Raw genomic sequence first — 19,029 nt, forward strand, 5'->3', positions numbered from 1 at the left:
CCTGCAACGTATAAGATAGACAACGTTGGCTGAGTCACATGAGTACTTGCCATTTACAAGGTGGGAGGTGTTCCCACACGTAATAGTGGTATCTATGTCCACAATCTGACACGTCTTGCAGTGTCCACCGTGACAGGGTTGTATGGAGTTGGCCTGAGAGCTGGGCAGTTTGCTACGAACAATGATCTGTTTGAGGTTTGGCGGTTGTTTAAAGGCAAGTAATGGAGGTGTGAGGAATGTCTTGGTGAGGTGCTCATCCTCATTGATAATGTGTTGCAGGTCACGAAGAACATGGCGTAATTTTTCAGCCCCTGGAAAGTACTAAACAATGAAGGGTACCCTGTCAGTTGCAGCACGTGTCTGTCTCCTGAGGAGGTCATTACGGTTCCTTGCTGTGGCACGTCGGAACTGGCAGTCGATGAGTTGAGCATTGTACCCCGTTCTTGTGAGGGCATCCTTGAGTACTTCCAGGTGTCCATCACATTCCTCCTCATCTGAGCAGATTTGGTGTATGCGTAGGGCTTGTCCATAGGGAATGGCTGTTTTAATATGTTTTGGGTGGAAGTTGGAGAAGTGTAGCATTGTGAGGTTATCCGTGGGTTTGCGGTAGAGTGTGGTGCTGAGGTGTCTGTCCTTGATGGAGACGCACGTGTCCAAGAATGAGACAGACAGTCGAGAGTAGTCCATGGTGAGTTTGATGGTGGGATGAAACTTGTTGATGTCACTGTGTAGTTTTTAAATAAATACTCGTTGAGTGAAACATTTTGTGAAGTTGATAGAAATACAAAAGTTAACATAAAACAGCCTCAAAGAGAGAAGAAAATAAAATAAAGTTTGAAAGAAATTTGTGATATATGCTGTTATTGCTAATAAAAAGTACATCAAAGATTGTTAGATTCTAAATCCAGAAATCTGGAGACAGTTTTATAATGTGAAGTCTCAAACTTGTCAGCAAGAATATAGTGAGCGGGGGAGTTCCTTACCTGCATACAGGGCAGTGTCATATAACTTGAAAATCCTCATTTCTGAACTGCTGCCCCAATCACTTTTAATCAGGTGATAGTTAAAGAGCAGAATTCATAGGCTGGTCTGCTAAAGGGCATGTTGAGTACAAACAGAAAGTATGATTCACATACCTGCCTCAGTGACTTCATTTTGTCAGATCATAATTGTGTTGCCAGCTGAATAATAGAAAATATAAATAAAGAAAAAAAAAAGCAGACAAATGAGGTTGAATTTTAATTCCAGGGTTTTAATCCTGGCAATATGCTGAATTGCAGGATTGGGGGCTTAGAGGTGTCCCTGGTGGGACTCTGTAAAGAGGACATTCAGAAGCAGCAGCCAATTCAGAGGCCACCTGGAGCCCATCTAATTAAGGATAATAGGTGGACTACACATGAAGTGTGGCAAAATAAATGGAGAGAAGGGCACTGCTTGTCACTGGCCACAAAAAAAATAACCAGGAGAGTCACACCTGCACACACACACCATGGGTGCTGAGGAAAAATAAGCACAGGTTAGGCAGTAGTGTGGGGGTTTAAGAAGAAAAAAAGAACAGGAGAAAAAAAAATGAAGTGTGGCAATTGTGAATGTGAGTGCTCTCCTCCTTGAAGGGGTCTGAGAGGAAGGGGACTGTCCCTGGACTAGCTGCCCCACATCCAGAAAAAAAAAATGAAGTGTGGCAATAGGAGCACTCAAAGTTATGAACAGCTGGCAACCCCATCCGGAGACATTGTGATCATGCATTTTCAGGCTGGGAGCATCTTTGAGCATCAGAGGGCCATGAATCATTTGGCTAAAACAAAGAGTGAGTGAAGAATCCCCTCGATTAGCACTTTAAATGGCTACTCGTGACCGTGGACTAGTAGGTTCAACCCCCCGAAGCTGCTTCTCTGAAATAAGCCAGAGCCAAGGACATGTCAATACATCGGTGCATTCATTGGCAGCGCAAAGTTACCACTACACTTACTTCCAACAGGATAAAAGTTCAGCAGCAGAGTGTGTATACTTGAAATTTTTAAAGAAATAAAACTGCAGTAAGGGATTTGTTTATCTTGTCACATTTCAGTAATACAACTACAAAAGTAACTACAATAGTACAAGGTAGTAACTGCAATCCTGTGGGTGGTGTTCTTATGTGCTATTATGAGGAGCCCAGATGCTTCCTCTCAAAAGGAAGCACCCAAAGCCACTCTTCCATACCACTAACCTACTGGTTAAAGAGGTAAACCTGTGCAGGATGAATGCATTTGCTGTTCAAATTGCTCTTTTTGCTTTTCTTCACTTGTTCAAAGAATGTAAATTCTAGTACTCTACCACAAGAAGTAGATTGTGACTTTTGAAATAAGCTTTGCAGACAACCCTAAAGTAACTCCTTTGCAAACGGTAAGGTTTCAATTTCAAACTGATTTTATCACCACACTGGAAGCAGGCTGTAGGCTGGAACTGCAAATTTGCCATGGTGCAGTTTGGTTTCCCAGAATTTTACAATGACACCATTGGGCTGCCCTAAAGTCTCTGTCTGGGGTCATGCTTTTTCCTAACACCTTTTCATGTAAATTATTCGGTAATTGGTTTTAATAATCTGTTGTTATGAACCAAATCTACAAGTTTACTGCCATGGTGGGGCTAGTTTAGCTCTAATAATGAACCCTGCTCATGGTAAGCTGGAAAAGCGCAGCAGGTCATGGATGGGGTATGGATAGGGTAAAAGACAAAGTCTTTTTCCTGGAGTGAGGGAATCCAGGACTAGATGGCATAGTTTTATGGTGAGATAGGAAAGATATAAAAGGGACCTAAAGGGTCCTTGGACTCCTCCATCGCCAGACCATGGCAACACGATGGTTGGAGGAAGAGCGCCTCATCTTCCGCCTAGGAACCCTCCAACCACAAGGGATGAACTCAGATTTCTCCAGTTTCCTCATTTCCCCTCCCCCACCTTGTCTCAGTCTAATCCCTTGAACTCAGCACCGCCTTCCTAACCTGCAATCTTCTTTCTGACCTCTCTGCCCCCACCTCACTGCGGCCTATCACCCTCACCTTGAACTCCTTCCACCTATCGCATTTCCAAAGCGCCTCCCCCAAGTCCCTCCTCCCTACCTTTTATCTTAGCCTGTTGGACACACTTTCCTCATTCCTGAAGAAGGGCTTATGCCTGAAACGTCGATTCTCCTGTTCCTTTGATGCTGCCTGACCTGCTGCGCTTTTCCAGCAACACATTTTCAGCAAATGGGATTAGTTAGGTTGGGATATCTGGTCGGCATGGATGACTTGGACCGAAGGGTCTGTTTCTATCAAACCTACAGCTCAGCGAGCAAACCTACACCCTCAACCTGAGCTACAAACCTTCACAAACCTTGCTGTTTCTGTGCTATACATCTCTATGACTCTATTTGGATCAGCAAAACATTTTTACACCATTGAATTGTTTTGAACAGGGTAAATGACTGTCTGAATTTATTTGTAAATAAAATAATAGAGGTAGAAATACATAGGCAGGAAATTCTAGTACTCTACCACAAGAAGTAGTTTGTGACTTTTGAAATAAGCTTTGCAGACAACCCTAAAGTAACATTTAGGACTATATTAACATTTCCTTTTCAGCTGCTGTTTATTTTGTTTTGTCAGATGCAATGATTCCTTTGCATAAAATAGGTTACTAGGGTTATCCCTACTCCCCTTTTTGAACAAGGGAACCACATTCCTTTGCATAAAATAGCTTATTTAAATTCAAGGATATAACCACATTGGGTTCTACTTGACATAAAACAGCTCCTTTGAATTAATCAAGGAAAACAAATTAATGGTTATCTTGACTTGAGTGCAAAGGGCTTCTGATGACTTCTCTAAATGTATCAGGTTATTGTATTTGTTTCAAAATCTGACCAAAACTAGTTTGTTGAAACACTACAAAAATATAGACTTATCAATATTAAAGCCTATTGAATTTAAGTGATGATGGATACAGAATTGGCTCAGAGATGGAAGGTAGTTTAAGAGACTAGAAAACAAAGAACATGGAGAGACAGAATAAAATAAAGAGTACTATTCTAAAGAATGTGCAGAGTAAAGAAACCTGCATATATATGTACGTAAGTCATGAAAGGTGACGGGACAGGTAGAAAGAGTTGATAGTAAAGCATATAGTATTCGAGGCTTCATAAACAAGGGCAGAGGGTACAAAAGGAGGGAAGTTATGATGAATTGTATAAGACCTCAGCTGAAGTATTGCATACTGAGCAGCATACTATAGGAATGATGAAACGTGTGCAGAGGCGATTTCTGGGAATTGTTGTGGGAGGAGATAATTCAGTTACAGGGAAAAGGCCAAGAGGAAATTTGAAAGAACTTTTCAAAATCATGAGGGATCCGGACAGAGTTGATAGGGAGCAACATTACCACTCATGAATGGATCGAGGGCCAGTGGACACAATTTTAAAGTGAACGTGAAGTGAGAAAAACCTTTGGGGGTCACTCAGTGAGTTAATTAGGAGTAGGACACAGAACTTCCAGGGCCATCTGAGTTTCGACTGAGGCATTTAAGGGGACATGTTTTAAATAGAAACAATGGGCTGAATTATTTCAGAAATTAGCTAAGTGTCAATTGGGGTGTTGGAGAGATTTCGACGCTGGTAAATTCCACTTCAAGGCCGTGTGGTTATAAGCTTCCGAGGTGGAAGATGAGGTGTGATTCCTAAGTTTACATCTGACCTTATTTTTTGATGGTGAAGCAGGCCCAGGATGGACATGCCGTTGGGGGAGTGGGAGGGAATGTTGAAATGGCTGGTGACTAGGAGGTGGGATTAATTAGAGCGTACGGACCATAGGTGTTCCCTGAACCGGTCCCCAAGTTTGCGCTCAGTCTCTCCAATGTGGAGGAGACCACATTAGGAGTAATGGATGCAGTAAATCAGGTTAGAGGAAATACAGATAAATCTCTGCCAGACTTGGAATAATTCTTTAGGGCCTTGGATTGAGGTCGGAGGGGAGGTGTGGTGGCAAGTGTTGCACCTCCTGCGGCCGCAGGGCAAGTGCCAGGTATGGAGGGACCTTAAAATAGAATTCACCAGCTTCCAAATCTCCCCAATCTCAACCTCATCCCTAGTCCAATCCTCCCTCTCTGTCTCACCCTTTTGACCTGACCTAACCTGTGTTCCTTCCCACCCATCAGCCCCACCCTTCACACTGACCAATCCCATTCACCTCCTAACTGCATCAGTCTATTGCCATCCCACCTACCTTTCTCACCAGCCCCACACTGCTGCCTTTACTTATTTCTCTGCCCCCTTCCCCCTCACCAGTCCTAATGAAGGGTCCTGCCCAAAATGTCGACTCTTTGCTCTTCTGATGCTGTTTGACACCTGGTGTGCTTTTTTCCAGCTTCACACTTTATCAACAAGAACTGGTAATGCCCACTTAATAATGCTAGGGCTGGCTGTTCCTCCGGCTGTTCTGAGGGTTGGCTGATATTTCAGGATGTGTAGTTGTTTATTTTGGCTTTCCCTTCCATCTAGGGCTTGTTCAACTCTTTAGGCTGTCTCACTGAGGTGATTTTCTGGATCTGGTCAGTCTGTTAATGCTCACCGCAAAGTACAAGATGCTATGCAGCTTGGCTGTCGCTTGAAGGTGCTGTATAGAGATGTCATTGTGAAAGGTGCAAAATCAGAGAGAGCTGGGCTCCATGATGCCTCTTCTTTCCCCCTCTTTGCACCCTTCTTGGAGATTTTGTGGCCATGCCCAATACTAGCATCACACAGGGGCAGGCCAAGAATTCCATCTCACTGCTCAACAAAACTGGAAATCTCCTTACTACTGATTTCACACAACTCTCACAACTTTCTTAACATTGCCTGAGAAGACTTCATCCAATGTGGAACACAGAGAAAAGCAGATTGTTGGCACAAAATTAAAATGATCAGAAAGCCAGTGCAGACACATGAGCTGAATGATCTTTTTCATCATATTAAATTGTTGAGGGCCGTTTGACTAGCTGCAGAGTGACACCAACAGCATTGGTTCAGTTCCCACAGCAGCTGAAGTTAGCATAAAGGATACTTCTTTTTAAATTCTCCCCCTTGCCTGAGATGTGCTGACTTTGAGGTTAAACCAGCACCAGTTCTCTCTCTCTCTCTCTCTAATGAGAGAGTAGTTCTATGGTCTGGTAAGACAATGACAACTTTACCTTTATATGATGGAGGGAAATATACAGTGTTGTTCCCCAAGGGTTGCCATTAGGACCACTATACATAAAACATTATTGCATATGTATTAATGAACTGGATTTGGCCATAATTTCAAAGTTTGCAGACAACACAAAAATATGTAGTAAAAGATAACAATCATCGTAGCATGTTTAGGAGGATATAGGCAGACTATGATATGAACATGTGAAATTTAATGGTGGAGTATCAGTAAATGAATGGGTTTTGAATGAGTTAAGGTTGGGCCCAATTTTGATATCTTACTTTAGGAATGTCAAGTTAAAGAAGGTGCAGAGAAAATTTCTAAGAATGATCTCAGGAATGAGGAACTTTAATTATACAGAGACAGAGGAAGAAGGGATTGTTTTCCACACAGCAGGGTGATTAAGAGGAGATTTGATTTTAAAAGTTCCAAAAAATGAATAACTTCAAAAAAGTAAATAAGGACAAACTGTTTCCAGTAGCTGAAGGGTCAGAGGTTAAACCTTACATGTTGCACTCAACTTAAATAAATAAACTTTATTTTTTCAAGGAAATATGTAGAAAAATATCACAATTTTGTTTTAAATGAATGACTTTGATTATTTTATTTACCCAAAAAGTAAACATTTACATTCATATATGATCGTATTACATTGTACTACCTCAATCTGCTTCACATAATTTTAAAATAGAATGGCTATCTGCATACAAACATATTAACGTAGTGTCAGAAAGAATTATTACAGACAATGGGCTGAACCTATGTTCATTTTTAAGCTAAACTTACATTCATTTTTAAGCTCCCTGTACTGAAGTGATGTAGGGTGATGCAGGTGGCAGTATCTGATGCCTGGTCTTCATTGCTCCAGCTTTGATGCTGAACAGTCCTTTAAGTATGTTTGTTGCAATTTTTTTTGCATTCAGAAAAATCTGACTCATTCATGTCTTTGCTTTAATGCTAACTTTCATTAGTTTATTTCAAAATAATAGCCAAATTGAAGTTTGGTCAGTTATTTTGGGGTATTACATATTCTGATTTTGTAAGGGTTTATTCTGCTTGTCTGGTTGCACACATGCATACTTTGCCGATGTCCCTATAATGTTTCTATTTTTAGACTCTACTACATCAACCATCACAATCATGTTTCAAGAAACTGTGCATATACTGAGAAAATACTTTAACAGTTCATAGCTGTAAATATTTGTCTGCCATGACCCTATTTAATCATTGGCGTCTGCAGAATTTTAATAGCAATAAATATGCTTTGACAGGCAGTCCACAGCATAGATTGAACAAACACAACATCCTTTCTACATACATCGGTCCAATCATTAACCCATAAATATTACATGATTAAGTTGGAGCCTCAATTTCATGGATGGCAAGAGAATTAATGCAAGGAAAATCAGATTTTTTTTACTAAATGTTAGTTTTGTCAAGTTCTTGGAGGATTTCACTCCATGAGGCCTAGATGTTTACTCGCTGCATCTTACTAAACATGTCACCAGATTCGAAACATGTGGACCTGTCCTGCATGGTTTCTTAATATTTGCCCAGCCATAACTGAGAAGGGAAAATTGGCACCCCACTTTGCAAGCATGGACATGGAGATCCTGCAAGATGGGATGGTGTAGAAGCAAGATGGCCTCTTCCCACAGGACTGGCAGTGGAGGCCACAACACCAGACCATGGCATTGTGATCTGAGGTCAATGCTCTCTCATCTGTCTGAAGTAATGCACAGCAGTGTAGGAAGAAGATCGATCACCCTCTCCACTCCAGCATGAGTGCAGCATTTTCTTTCTCTACCTCACACTCACTCCATCTCTGTATCCACCCCACATCAACACCTATGCTTTGCCACAATTAATATTACCTGCAACATCTTCCATCATTTGCTCTCCCTTGCCTCAACTCTTATTCGACCACTTGGGACATCTTGCTACCTGTACCAAAATGTAATAACTGCACCACCCACTTTCATCACACTTGCTTCTCTCTCACTCTTGAACAAAACCAATAGGTCAGAAAGGAGTGAAGGTGAGTGATTGATAACCTGACATTTGGCTGTGTCCAAACCGCTGGACTGGGAGCAGAAGCTGCATTTGACTTATTGTGCCAGAACCCCTGATTATAGGCTATCACCCTTGACTGAGGGCCACTGATAGCTATGACAGGTATCCTGACTTTTTGACTAGACTAAACAGAATGGCAGTGCAGTGTATTGAGAGCCTGGTAGCTCTAACAGAGAGGCAAGATCAAAATAGGCAAGGCAAGGCAAGGGATGCTATGAGGATCCAGATAGGCTCAAAGTGAATGAATGTCAAAAAGAGGAAGCAAACAGGTGGGAGATGCAGTCTGGTCCAGTGAATGAGCTGGGTGTGTGTCCCAAAACACTAAATCACCTTGTTGCAGCATTACAATGATGGTTGCCATAGTGTCCTACAGCATTAAATTGCAAAATGGATTGTAAGTGGATTGACATGTGCCATGAGGGCTCTCACGTATCACACATAGGTGTGAAGTGCATATATGATGCCCATGGAGCATGCCCCAAGATATTGGTATCAGGCGTCTAACATGGTAGTAAGCAGCAAGCTAAAGTCTCCAGGTAGCCACCCTGACTTCCATGTTGAGAATTCTCAGTGTCCAAAGTGCTTGTGGAATGTGGTATGATAGAATGCCGCATAATAATAAGGAGACATCTGCAGTTAAGAAGATTGTTAACAAGCAATAATCCCCTGATATAGAAACTCACTGCTGCATTGTGGGAGTGTTGCCAGGACACCCAATACTCAGTTAAAACATGCAGTGAATTGTTCCAAACTAGAGAGGAAGTTGGAGTGGAAGGAGAAAGATCCAGCTATCATTGTCTACATAGGTCCCAACCTTATAGGTAGAATAAGGAAAGAGGTTCTGCAGAGGGAATAGGAGCAACTAGGGCTAAATTAAAAAGCAGAACCAAAAAGATGATTACCTAAGCCATGAGCTAATTGGCACAGAGTCAACAAGATTAAAGAGGTAAATGTATGGCTGAAAGAATGGTGTTGGAGAAATGGGCTTGAATTTTATAGGATATGGCATCAGTAATGGGGCAGGAGAGAGCTGTTCTGATGGAACGGACTCCATCTGAATCATGCTGGGATCAGAGTCCTGGCAAATCACAAAACTAGGGCTGTAGATAGGGCTTTACACTAAACAGGGGGAGTGTGGAGGACAGGATCATTTGCATGGAAAAGTATAAACGCAAAAGGTACAAGAGAAGGTAGTATAGGAAAAGTTTAGTGATAGAATTGATTGTTACCAGAAAATAAAAGTAAGGGACAGCATATTTGAATGTCATATTGTACCAAGGAACCTAAAGGTGTAGGGAAACTCGAAAATGGAGCAAACGTAAACGCATTGTATCTTAGTGCACAAAATATTTGTATGAAAGTAAACAAGCTGATGGCACAATTCGAGTTAAATTAATCTGATCTTGTAACCATCACAAAGCAATGGTTACAAGGAGACCAAAACTGGGGACTTAACATTCAGGGATGTTTAACCTTTTGGAGAGACAGGAGAGATGGAAAAGATGGAGTGATAGCACTGTTAATAAGAAATGAAATGATGAATAGTTGTGAGTGATGATATAGTGTCCATTTGGGTGGCAGTAAAAAAACAGCAAATGAAAGAAGACGATGGTGGGAGTGCTGTCGTGGGTGGCACGGTCTCTCAGTGATTAGCGCTGCTGTCTTCCTGGGCCAAGAACCCGGATTCGATTCCATCCTCAGGTGACTGCCTGTGTGCAGTTTGCACATTCTCCTTGTGTTTGTGTGGATTTCCTCTGGGTGCTTCAGTTTCCTCCCACCGTCCAAAGATGTGCAGGTTAGTTTCACTAACCATGATAAAAAGACAAGCAGGATTACGGGGTCAGGGGATTGGGTGTGGATGGGATGCTCTTTGGAGAGACACTGTGGACTCGATGGGCTGAATAGCCTGTTTCTACACTTTAGGGATTCTATGACATCTGCTATATTGACACTCTGCAAGAAAGGCTATCAATCAACAAATAATACGAGCATCTAAAACGAATGCAACAATAATTATGGGTGATTTTAATTTTGGATTAATCAAATTGGAAAGGGTAACAACAACAACACATTCATGGAATGCATTAAGGATAGCTTCCTCAAGCAATATGTCTGGCAGCCAACCAGGGAACAGGCTATCTTGGATCTGATCATGGGGTAATGAGGCAGATTTAACAAATGACCTCTGAGTAAATGATCTCCTGGGAGGTAGTGATCATAACACAGTAAAATTTAATATTCAGTTCAAGATTGAGAAACTATAGTTGGAAACAATTGTGTTTAACTTAAATGAAGGGAACTAAAATGAAATGAGAATAGAGTTAGCTGAAGTAAATTTTGCAGTTAAATGAGCAAGAATGACTATAAGCGAGCAGTGGCAGACATGTAAGGACTCTCAGCAAGAATACATTCCAGTAAGGAGGAAAGATTCAAAAAGAGGGATAAACCAACATGGCTAACCAAGGAAGTTAAGAGAATATTAGGGTGAAAGAAAAAGCATGCAAGGAGGTCACTGTTGGTAATAGCCCTGAAGAACTGGGAAAATTCTGAATCCAATAAAGGAGAACTAAAAAGATAATAAAGACAAAGAATTAACTATGAGGGCAAACTTGCAAAGAATACAAAAACTGAAATTAAGAGCTTCTTTAAATAAAAAAGGAAAACAGAGGTCAAAGTGGACATACGTCCCATAGAAAATGAATCTGAAGAGACAGTTTTAGAGAGCAAGGAGTTAAACAGATATTTTGCCTCAGTCTTTAGGTTGGAAGATACATCAATCATTCCATTAATACTAAAGAATACAGGGGAGGAATTAAGTACCACCACCACCATTAAAAAAGTAGCATTAGACAAACCAGCAAGACTAAGGCAGGTAAGTCCCCTGGCCCAGATAGCTTGCATCCTCAGATGCTAAAAGATGTAGCTACAGAGATAGTGGATGCATTGGTTGTAATTTTCCAAAAGAATCATTGGATTCTACTGAGGTATTAGAGGATTGGAAAACTGTGAATATGACACCCCCATTGAAAAAAGGCAGGAGGCAAATGGCAGGTAACTATAGGCCAATTAGCCTAACATCTATTGTTGGAAAAAGTATTAGAATCAATTATTAAGGAAGTAATAGTAGAACATTTGGAAAATCATAATCAAATTAAGCAGAGTCAGCGTGGCTTCATGAAAGTGAAATTGTGTCTGACTAATTTATTAGAGTTTTTTGAGGAAATCTCAATCAGAGTGGATAGAGGGGAATACTTGTGTTGTACTGAATTTGACAAAGTACCTCCCAAAGATTAAGTCATAAAATAAGAGCCCACAGTGTTGGAAGGGGCGTATTGGTATGGACAGAGAATTGGCTCATGGGCAGGAAACAGTGAGTGGGGAAAAGGGTTTTTTTTTCAGGTTGGCCCTGTGACCAATGGGGTTCCACAGGGATCAGTGCTGGGACCAGAACTGTTTACAATATATATTAATGACCTGGAAGAAGCAAGTGAATATACTGTTGCTGAATTTGCAGACGACACAAAGTAGGTGCAAAAGCAGGCATGAAATGGATACAATCAGTTTACAGAGAGATATTGATAGGTTACCTAAGTTGGAAACAAGTTGACAAACTGGGTATAATGTGGGAAAATGTGTAGTTGTTCATGTTGGAAGGGAGAATAAAAGAACAGTATATTATTTAACTGGAGATAAACTGCAGAGATCTGCACTGCAAAGGGAATTGGGGGTACTTGTTACCACACGGGTGCAGCAGGTAATCAGGAAGGCCAATGAAATGGTGACCCTTATTTAAAGGGGGCTTGAATATAAGAGTAGGGAAGTCTTACTGCAAACTATATAAGGTGCTGGTGACACATGGGAGTACCACGAGCAGTTTTGATCCCCTTATTTAAGGAAAGCTGCAATTTCATTGAGGTCGTTCAGAAACTGTTCACCAGGATATACCTGATAAGGAGAGATTGTCTTATGAATAAACATTAAACAGGTTGGAACTCATTGGAATTTAGAAGAATGAGAGGTGATCTAATTGAAACACACCAGATTCTTAAAGGGCTTGACAGAATGAATGCTGACAGGATGTTTCCCCACTTGGGAGCGTCTTGGACCAGATGACATATCTCAGAATAAACAGATACCAATTTAAGACTGAGATGAGGAAGAAATTCTTCCCTCTGAATGTTGAGAGTCTCCACAACTCCTTGCCACAAAAAGCTGGAGGAGTAGAGTCCTTGTGTTTATTTAAAGCTGAGATAAATAGTTTCTTGATCAAAAAGTGAATCAAGGGAAAGGGCAGGAAAGTGAATGTGAAGAATGTTGAATCAATCATGATCCAACTACATGACAGATCAGGTTCAAGGGCCAAACAGCCTACTTCTGTTACTGTTTCTTATGGTGTTATGATCTGTTTCTTAAGCTTGACATTTCACATAATTCTGCCATATTTCGTGTTGTTCAGGCCTCTATAAGATTCTGTCCAATCTAACATTGAAAATTTGATGCAATTGATGTGACACAGCCTTTAAATAACTATGGATTATGTGCACTGCGTATTGGAAAGAAATTTGAAAGGGAATTCAGAAGAAAAGGTTTCAATCAAAGAATGTTGAGAATGTGGAACTCGCCACCACATGGAGTGGTTGAAGCAAATAGTAAAGATGCATTTGAAGTGAAAATAGCTAAGCCATATGAGGAAGAAGGAAACCAATGGTTATCATTGGGATTTAGTGCACTTAAAAAAGGCCTCCATGTATTTCATAAATCTTTGTTAAGGTCCTAACAGAACTGTCAATGACCAATGAACTCTGACCAAATTTTAATAAATTGATTGAATGTCTCCTTACATGGTTTGATGCCATAATTTGTGGCCCCATGAAGTGTCTTGACCATTTTATGATGTTCAAGGTATAATATAAAAACAATTGCAGGTGCCACACATACTGGAACATTTAACATATTGTAATGTTTATAAAGAGTTTTAAGAATACTCTAGAAATGTTGCTTTCTCTCATTAAAATTAGAGAGTTTAAGATTAAATCTCAAATGCATGCAGACATGAAGTAAAGGTTTCAGCCCTTCTGAATTACAGTTTTGATTATTTATTAAGAAAGCCACAAGACTGATACTGAGAACATTTACTTTGCCTGAGTTATTAAGTCATTCTTAACCTGATGGTCAGTCATCTTTTTTAATGGAGATTATTGTTCTTTAGTACATTAGATGGAAATCTGTCGAGAGCAAGCAAAGGCCTCTGTCTCGGCTGAGAGATTACACATATGTATCCTCCAATAAAATGAAAATGGTTCAGATAAATAACATGTTAAAACCTGCATAACTCTTTCCTTCTGTATGTTAAAGACATGGATTATGTCATCTCCCAAACTATTTTCAGTTATTATATTGTACAACTTGCCTGTGATTAGTGAGATGCTTGATTGCCTCGGAGTGTTTATAATCTGGGTGCAGTTCAGATATGGTCCTGAACAGTATATAAATAATCAGGACTTTTATTTGCTTTTTTTTAATAACTGGACTGAAATGAGAAAGCGTGTCTGTATGTCTTGAAAACAAGTAACCTATCATCTTTTGCAAGCAGCATATAAACAACTGTTTGAAACAGCAGTAATTGAACTTTGACTTGGAGATGATTTGGAGCTGAGGAGTTGCACTAACATAGTTTTTGTTGGCAATGAGAAGTTTATTGGTCTATGGACTAGTGGCTAATTATCCCAATGACAGAAACCTTTTTGTCTGCCAAAAACTGTGATTGATTCTCAAGTAAACCTGAAGTTGGGAATAAATTAGAGAGAGAGAGAGAGAGAGAGAGAGAGAGAGAGAGAGGTTTTCATCAACTAGGTAAAAACAAGGACTGCAGATGCTGGAAACCAGATTCTAGATTAGAATGGTGCTGGTAGCGAATCTGTTTCAGGACATGGTTGAAGAGCTTCAGGGCAGAGGAAATGACTTGGAGATGCAGTGGGAGAGGACGTTTGCCTGAAACGTTGATTTTCCTGCTCCTCAGATGCTGCCTGAACTGCTGGGCTTTTCCAACACAACTCTAATCTAGAGAGAGAGGTTTTCAGTTCTTCTCCAGCTCAGGAGTGTCTCTGTGTCCTCCAAAGTCAATACTTGTTGGGCAGTATGGTCTGTTTCCACACAATAGGGACCTATGAAATTCTGCGAAATTAATTGGTCATCTTTTGTATCTTACCAAACAGTAGAAGCATCTGGAGAAAGATACCTAAAGCATATGCTACAAGGTGTTACAAAATCATTTCAACCGTAGAACCTGGAAATAAAGACTACTGAACTCGCTTTCCAGTTTCCATCTCCAACACCCCCCTGTCCCCACACACACCCCACCCAATAACCTATTTTCCTTATTTTATAGTCTGTCTATGTGAGCAGAGGTTAAAAGCTTTATTTAATAGTGTTATATGCCAATGTTTATAACTGTTTACCCATTGCTAGAGTCTAATTACTTGTGATAAATAATAATTCTTGTTCAGTTTAAAAAACCTAATCATTGTTTTCAATACCCTGGATCTTAAGAGGCGGATAAATTGGGGAACTTTGCATACTTTATAAAATCTTTACTTTTGTCGTGACTCAGGAGTGACAGGGCTCTATTTGCAGCATGATACATGAATGAATTATAACAAATATATGAGATATGTCCTCCACCTCTTTTTGATAATTTTCTCTGCTTTCTTTTATAAGTCTTCTTAATATCATACCTTACAGTGGTAGCAATGGAAGGTATGAAATCTTGACTTTAAACTCATGCCAGACCTCAAGACTTCCTGGATCCAAAAGTGTTTGGCTACTGTAAGTCAATGTGAGGTTTATGAGACAAAGGTGTCTCTGGTTTCACAGCCACCAAGCCCTGCTGTGTGATGAATGTCTTGTTATTAGGGCTCAGGTGGGCTGCTCTCCTGGGATGCAGCTGTTTCACATGAAAGTATCCCTGTCTGGCTCCTGAAAATTTGGCACTGTTTTCACAAAGCCACAAAATCTTCAGGAAATAAGATTTAATGACTCCACTAAAATGGGAAGAACTCTTAAGAGATACTTTCCTGTTTCATAGCAGCAAAGGCACATTGGGACAGTTGTCATCAATCTGGCACATTGGGCTTCAACAGCAGCAAACCAAGTATATTTCAGGAACAAAGACTATTTTTATGGGTTGTGTCATGCAGGAATGTGATTAAAATCTGTCTGGAGAAGTTGACTGGATTTCACGATGTACTAAATGCTAAGGAACCATCTTCACAATGCCAAATGAATAGCTAATGGACTTCTCTAATTGATCTATTGTACTGTCAGCACTTTCTCCACTGTCTGCAGATGCTCTTCAAAATTATACCTTTTAATAGCAGAACCTGTGTAATCCAAACCTTATGATTTTCAGCTAAGGTCAACATCTCTGACCCTCTAACTTCACCTTCCTCTTCCATCACTCCTTTTCTTTCAAACCCCAGATATGCAAATATCCATAGTTTCCATCAATCCTTCGGTAGGGAAGATGTTTGAAGGTAAAGAATCCACATTGCTTTGTGGATGTTGACGGTAAGGTGTTAAAGCAGCTTTAACACAAGGAAGGGAATTGATTCTAATTTGCATACACTTCATTCTTTGGAAGGTGTTAGTGGCTTCACTTACCTTGAGACTTCATTGCAATAACATCACCCATTTGTCAGTGTCTAACAAGAGAAAACCAAGAGGAAAATTTAAATTTAAGTACAAAACAATGTCCGAGTCTGTTAATACAATACATCAATGTCAGCTGGAGAAGTATAGATGTAGAAAATTGAATCGTTGTTTTGTAAATTATAAATTGTTATTTTAAAATTGTTATTTCTATATGCAGTATCAAATCTTGAGTCTCATACTTCACAATAAGTCAGAGAAATGCTCCTTTATAATGAGGACGGTTTTGCTCTGATAAAAAGTGCAATATGATGGTGAGTGATTGATTACAATTTATTATTTTATGACAAGTGGTGTGAATTTGTTTCAATGCCAATTTCTCTCTGTACTGATAGTTTGTAACATGCGTCTTTTCTCTCAATCTGCCCATGAATTAAGCACTTTCTAACTGGTTAATGCAATGGCAGTGCATATCATTTTATTATTATATTGTAGGCTGTGTTCTGCTCAATACAATTTAATTCTAACTACTGTTCCTTCGATGAGAACTGACGTTTGCACAGAATGCATGTTCAGACGTTGTCTATGTCCATTCGAATTATGAAATGGAGCTGATATTTCTTCAGTGCAAAGTCCTTCCTGTAGGTTTTACAAGCTAACTGGTAATTGTGAGGATTCATTGCTCAACTCTAATTTCTATAGATGCATATTTTCCACCAGGAAGCACCAGTTAGTATTCTGGAATCAGAACCCAGCCATTTTTTTTCCTTTACTCAGGCATAGAGATTTGTTAATCACAGACTGTGAAAGAAGCCTGATCCCTCTCATCTACATGGCATATTTCCAATACACAGTGCATTTATCCACAAACCATTATTGGAAATGATCCTCAGAATTTTAAAGACCTGGATTGTGTCTCCATCAAAAGTTTATTTTTTCTGATGATAACCAGTTCTGTTTTGGCTACCCTTTTCATGCTTAGAGCCCTAACTTTTGAAATCATTCTGCTGTTCTCTGAAAGCATTTCAATGTATCAACATATGTTTTGAAAAGAGAATGTATAAAATTGTGAAGTGTTCCAAATGATCTGTTAATACATGAGGAACTTCAAGTCAAATGCCTTTTAGATGGATCCTGGTACATAATTAGCTTTTCTGACAGTTTATGTTCAGTGAATACTTTCAGCAGGAATCTTGTTCCTATTCTTCTTCACTTATTTTTAAAATCAGTTTGTAACATCATACTTTTGGGGTGTTGCATTGGTCTAAAGTTGCTCTGAACTGATTTCTGCAATGGGATGAGTTTGGCTGAATAGGAGCATAGGAACTGGGAATGTGTACCACAGGTATAAAATCTGGGCAGATTGTGACATCAGTCACCTTGTTATGCAAATTTGAGTCTATTCTGTTATTTTCAATGTGAATACTCCAGCTAGTGTCCTCTCTTAAACTTGTTCAACTGAACATGCATTCATCAACAGAAAGAACCCTCAACCTATTTAAAGGAGATCATCAGCAACTTCCAGTTTATTCCTGATTGAGGTCGACTGGCTGTTATTGGAAAAAGACTCACACTTACTGGTTTGTACTCCACATTTAAAGCTACTGAAGTCAATATGAATGGAATGAGACATGATGAAGGCTTTGGTTTGCACCTCATGTGTCCTACTCCGATAACTTGCTTCCACTCATAGCTCTGAGAATTCCCATCCCCATTGGCTACAGAACATAATGTAGAGTAAACTGAGGCAATGCAAAGGGACACAAGCAACCCAAAGAGGGAGAAGGTGGGTGAGAGAGAGCTCTCAGCAAGAGGCCATAACTTCGACAAAGTATTCCATTATTTTAGGTAGGAGGTTCGCCAAACTGGGAGCTCATCAAGCAAACCTTACTAACTAGTCTCCAGAGAAGCATGACACATAACTGGCCAAACATGCCAAAATTAACAATGGAAGTCAGTGCATTAGAAACAGCTGTCGAGAGTGTGGTGCTGGAAAAGCACAGCTTCCAGACATGTACATATCATTTTCAGCCACTTCTAACCTATCCCCAGCCAAACCTACTTACTGTTCCAGGTTAAAACTAATCTTCTTCCCCCTCCCTCAGTTTCCTACTTTGGCAGTATCACCAATAGGTTAATTTACCTGTGAGTATTTGACTGAATGAAGAACTTAAATTACAGCGCAGTTTCTTCCGATTTCTGTTCTAATTTCACCAAACTGATTTCTTGTAGAAATCAGCCTTTGCTCAATAATTACCTTCTGGTCTCTGAGTCAGTTGCTCATGTGGTGGCACGGTGTTCAGTGGTCCCAAAGTGGAAGATGAGGCATTCTTCCTCCAGGTATTGGGTGGTTTGGGATTGGCAATGGAGACCGAGGACGTGCGTGTCTTTGGTGGAGTGGGAGGGGAAATTAAAATAAACACTTTAACTCCCCCTCCCACTCCACCAAGGATATGCAGACCCTGGGCCTCCTCCATCACCAATCCCAATGCCTGGAGGAAGAATGCCTCATCTTCCACCTTGGGACCCTGTAACCAGACGGGATTAATGTGGATTTCACCAGTTTCCTCATTTCCCTTCCTCAACCTTATCCCAGTCCTAAACCTCCAACTCAGCACCGCCCTCTTGACCTGTCCATCTTTCTTCCCACCTATCTGCTCCACTCTCCTCTCTGACCTATCACCTTCCCCCCCAGAACTTTCATCTACCTATCACATTCCCAGCTACCTTTCCCCCAGCCCCACCACCCCCTCCCATTTATCTCTCAGCCCACAAGCCATTTCCTGATGAAGGGCTTGTGCCCAAAACTGTGATTCTCCTGCTCCTTGGATGCTGCCTGACCTGCTGTGCTTTTCCAGCACCACACTCAACTCTGATCTCCAGCATCTGCAGTCCTCACTTTCTCCTACATTCTCCCAGTGTCTGCATGGGTTTCCTCCGGGTGCTCTAGTTTCCTCCCACAATCCAAAGATTGCCCGTAGTGTTCAGAGATGTGTAGGTTATTTTTATTAGTCAGGGGAAATGTAGAGTATTAGGGAATGGGTCTGGAAGGGATGGTTTTCTGAGGGTCGGTGTGGACTTGTTGGGACAATTGGCCTGTTTCTATACTGTAGGGATTCCTTTTCT

The 19,029-nt window shown here is 40.5% G+C and overlaps 1 long non-coding RNA gene across 1 annotated transcript in view; it reads right to left on the reverse strand.

Annotated features, from left to right (window-relative positions):
• LOC122539360 overlaps positions 1–19,029 on the reverse strand; it is a 31,324-nt gene that overhangs the window by 3,764 nt on the left and 8,531 nt on the right. The window contains exon 2 of the long non-coding RNA XR_006309053.1: positions 15,916–15,956. This is a non-coding gene — a long non-coding RNA (uncharacterized LOC122539360). The remainder of the gene's footprint in view (positions 1–15,915; positions 15,957–19,029) is intronic.

The sequence above is a fragment of the Chiloscyllium plagiosum genome, chromosome 32 (genome assembly GCF_004010195.1).
Source record: "Chiloscyllium plagiosum isolate BGI_BamShark_2017 chromosome 32, ASM401019v2, whole genome shotgun sequence".
Classification (NCBI taxonomy): Eukaryota; Metazoa; Chordata; class Chondrichthyes; order Orectolobiformes; family Hemiscylliidae; genus Chiloscyllium; species Chiloscyllium plagiosum.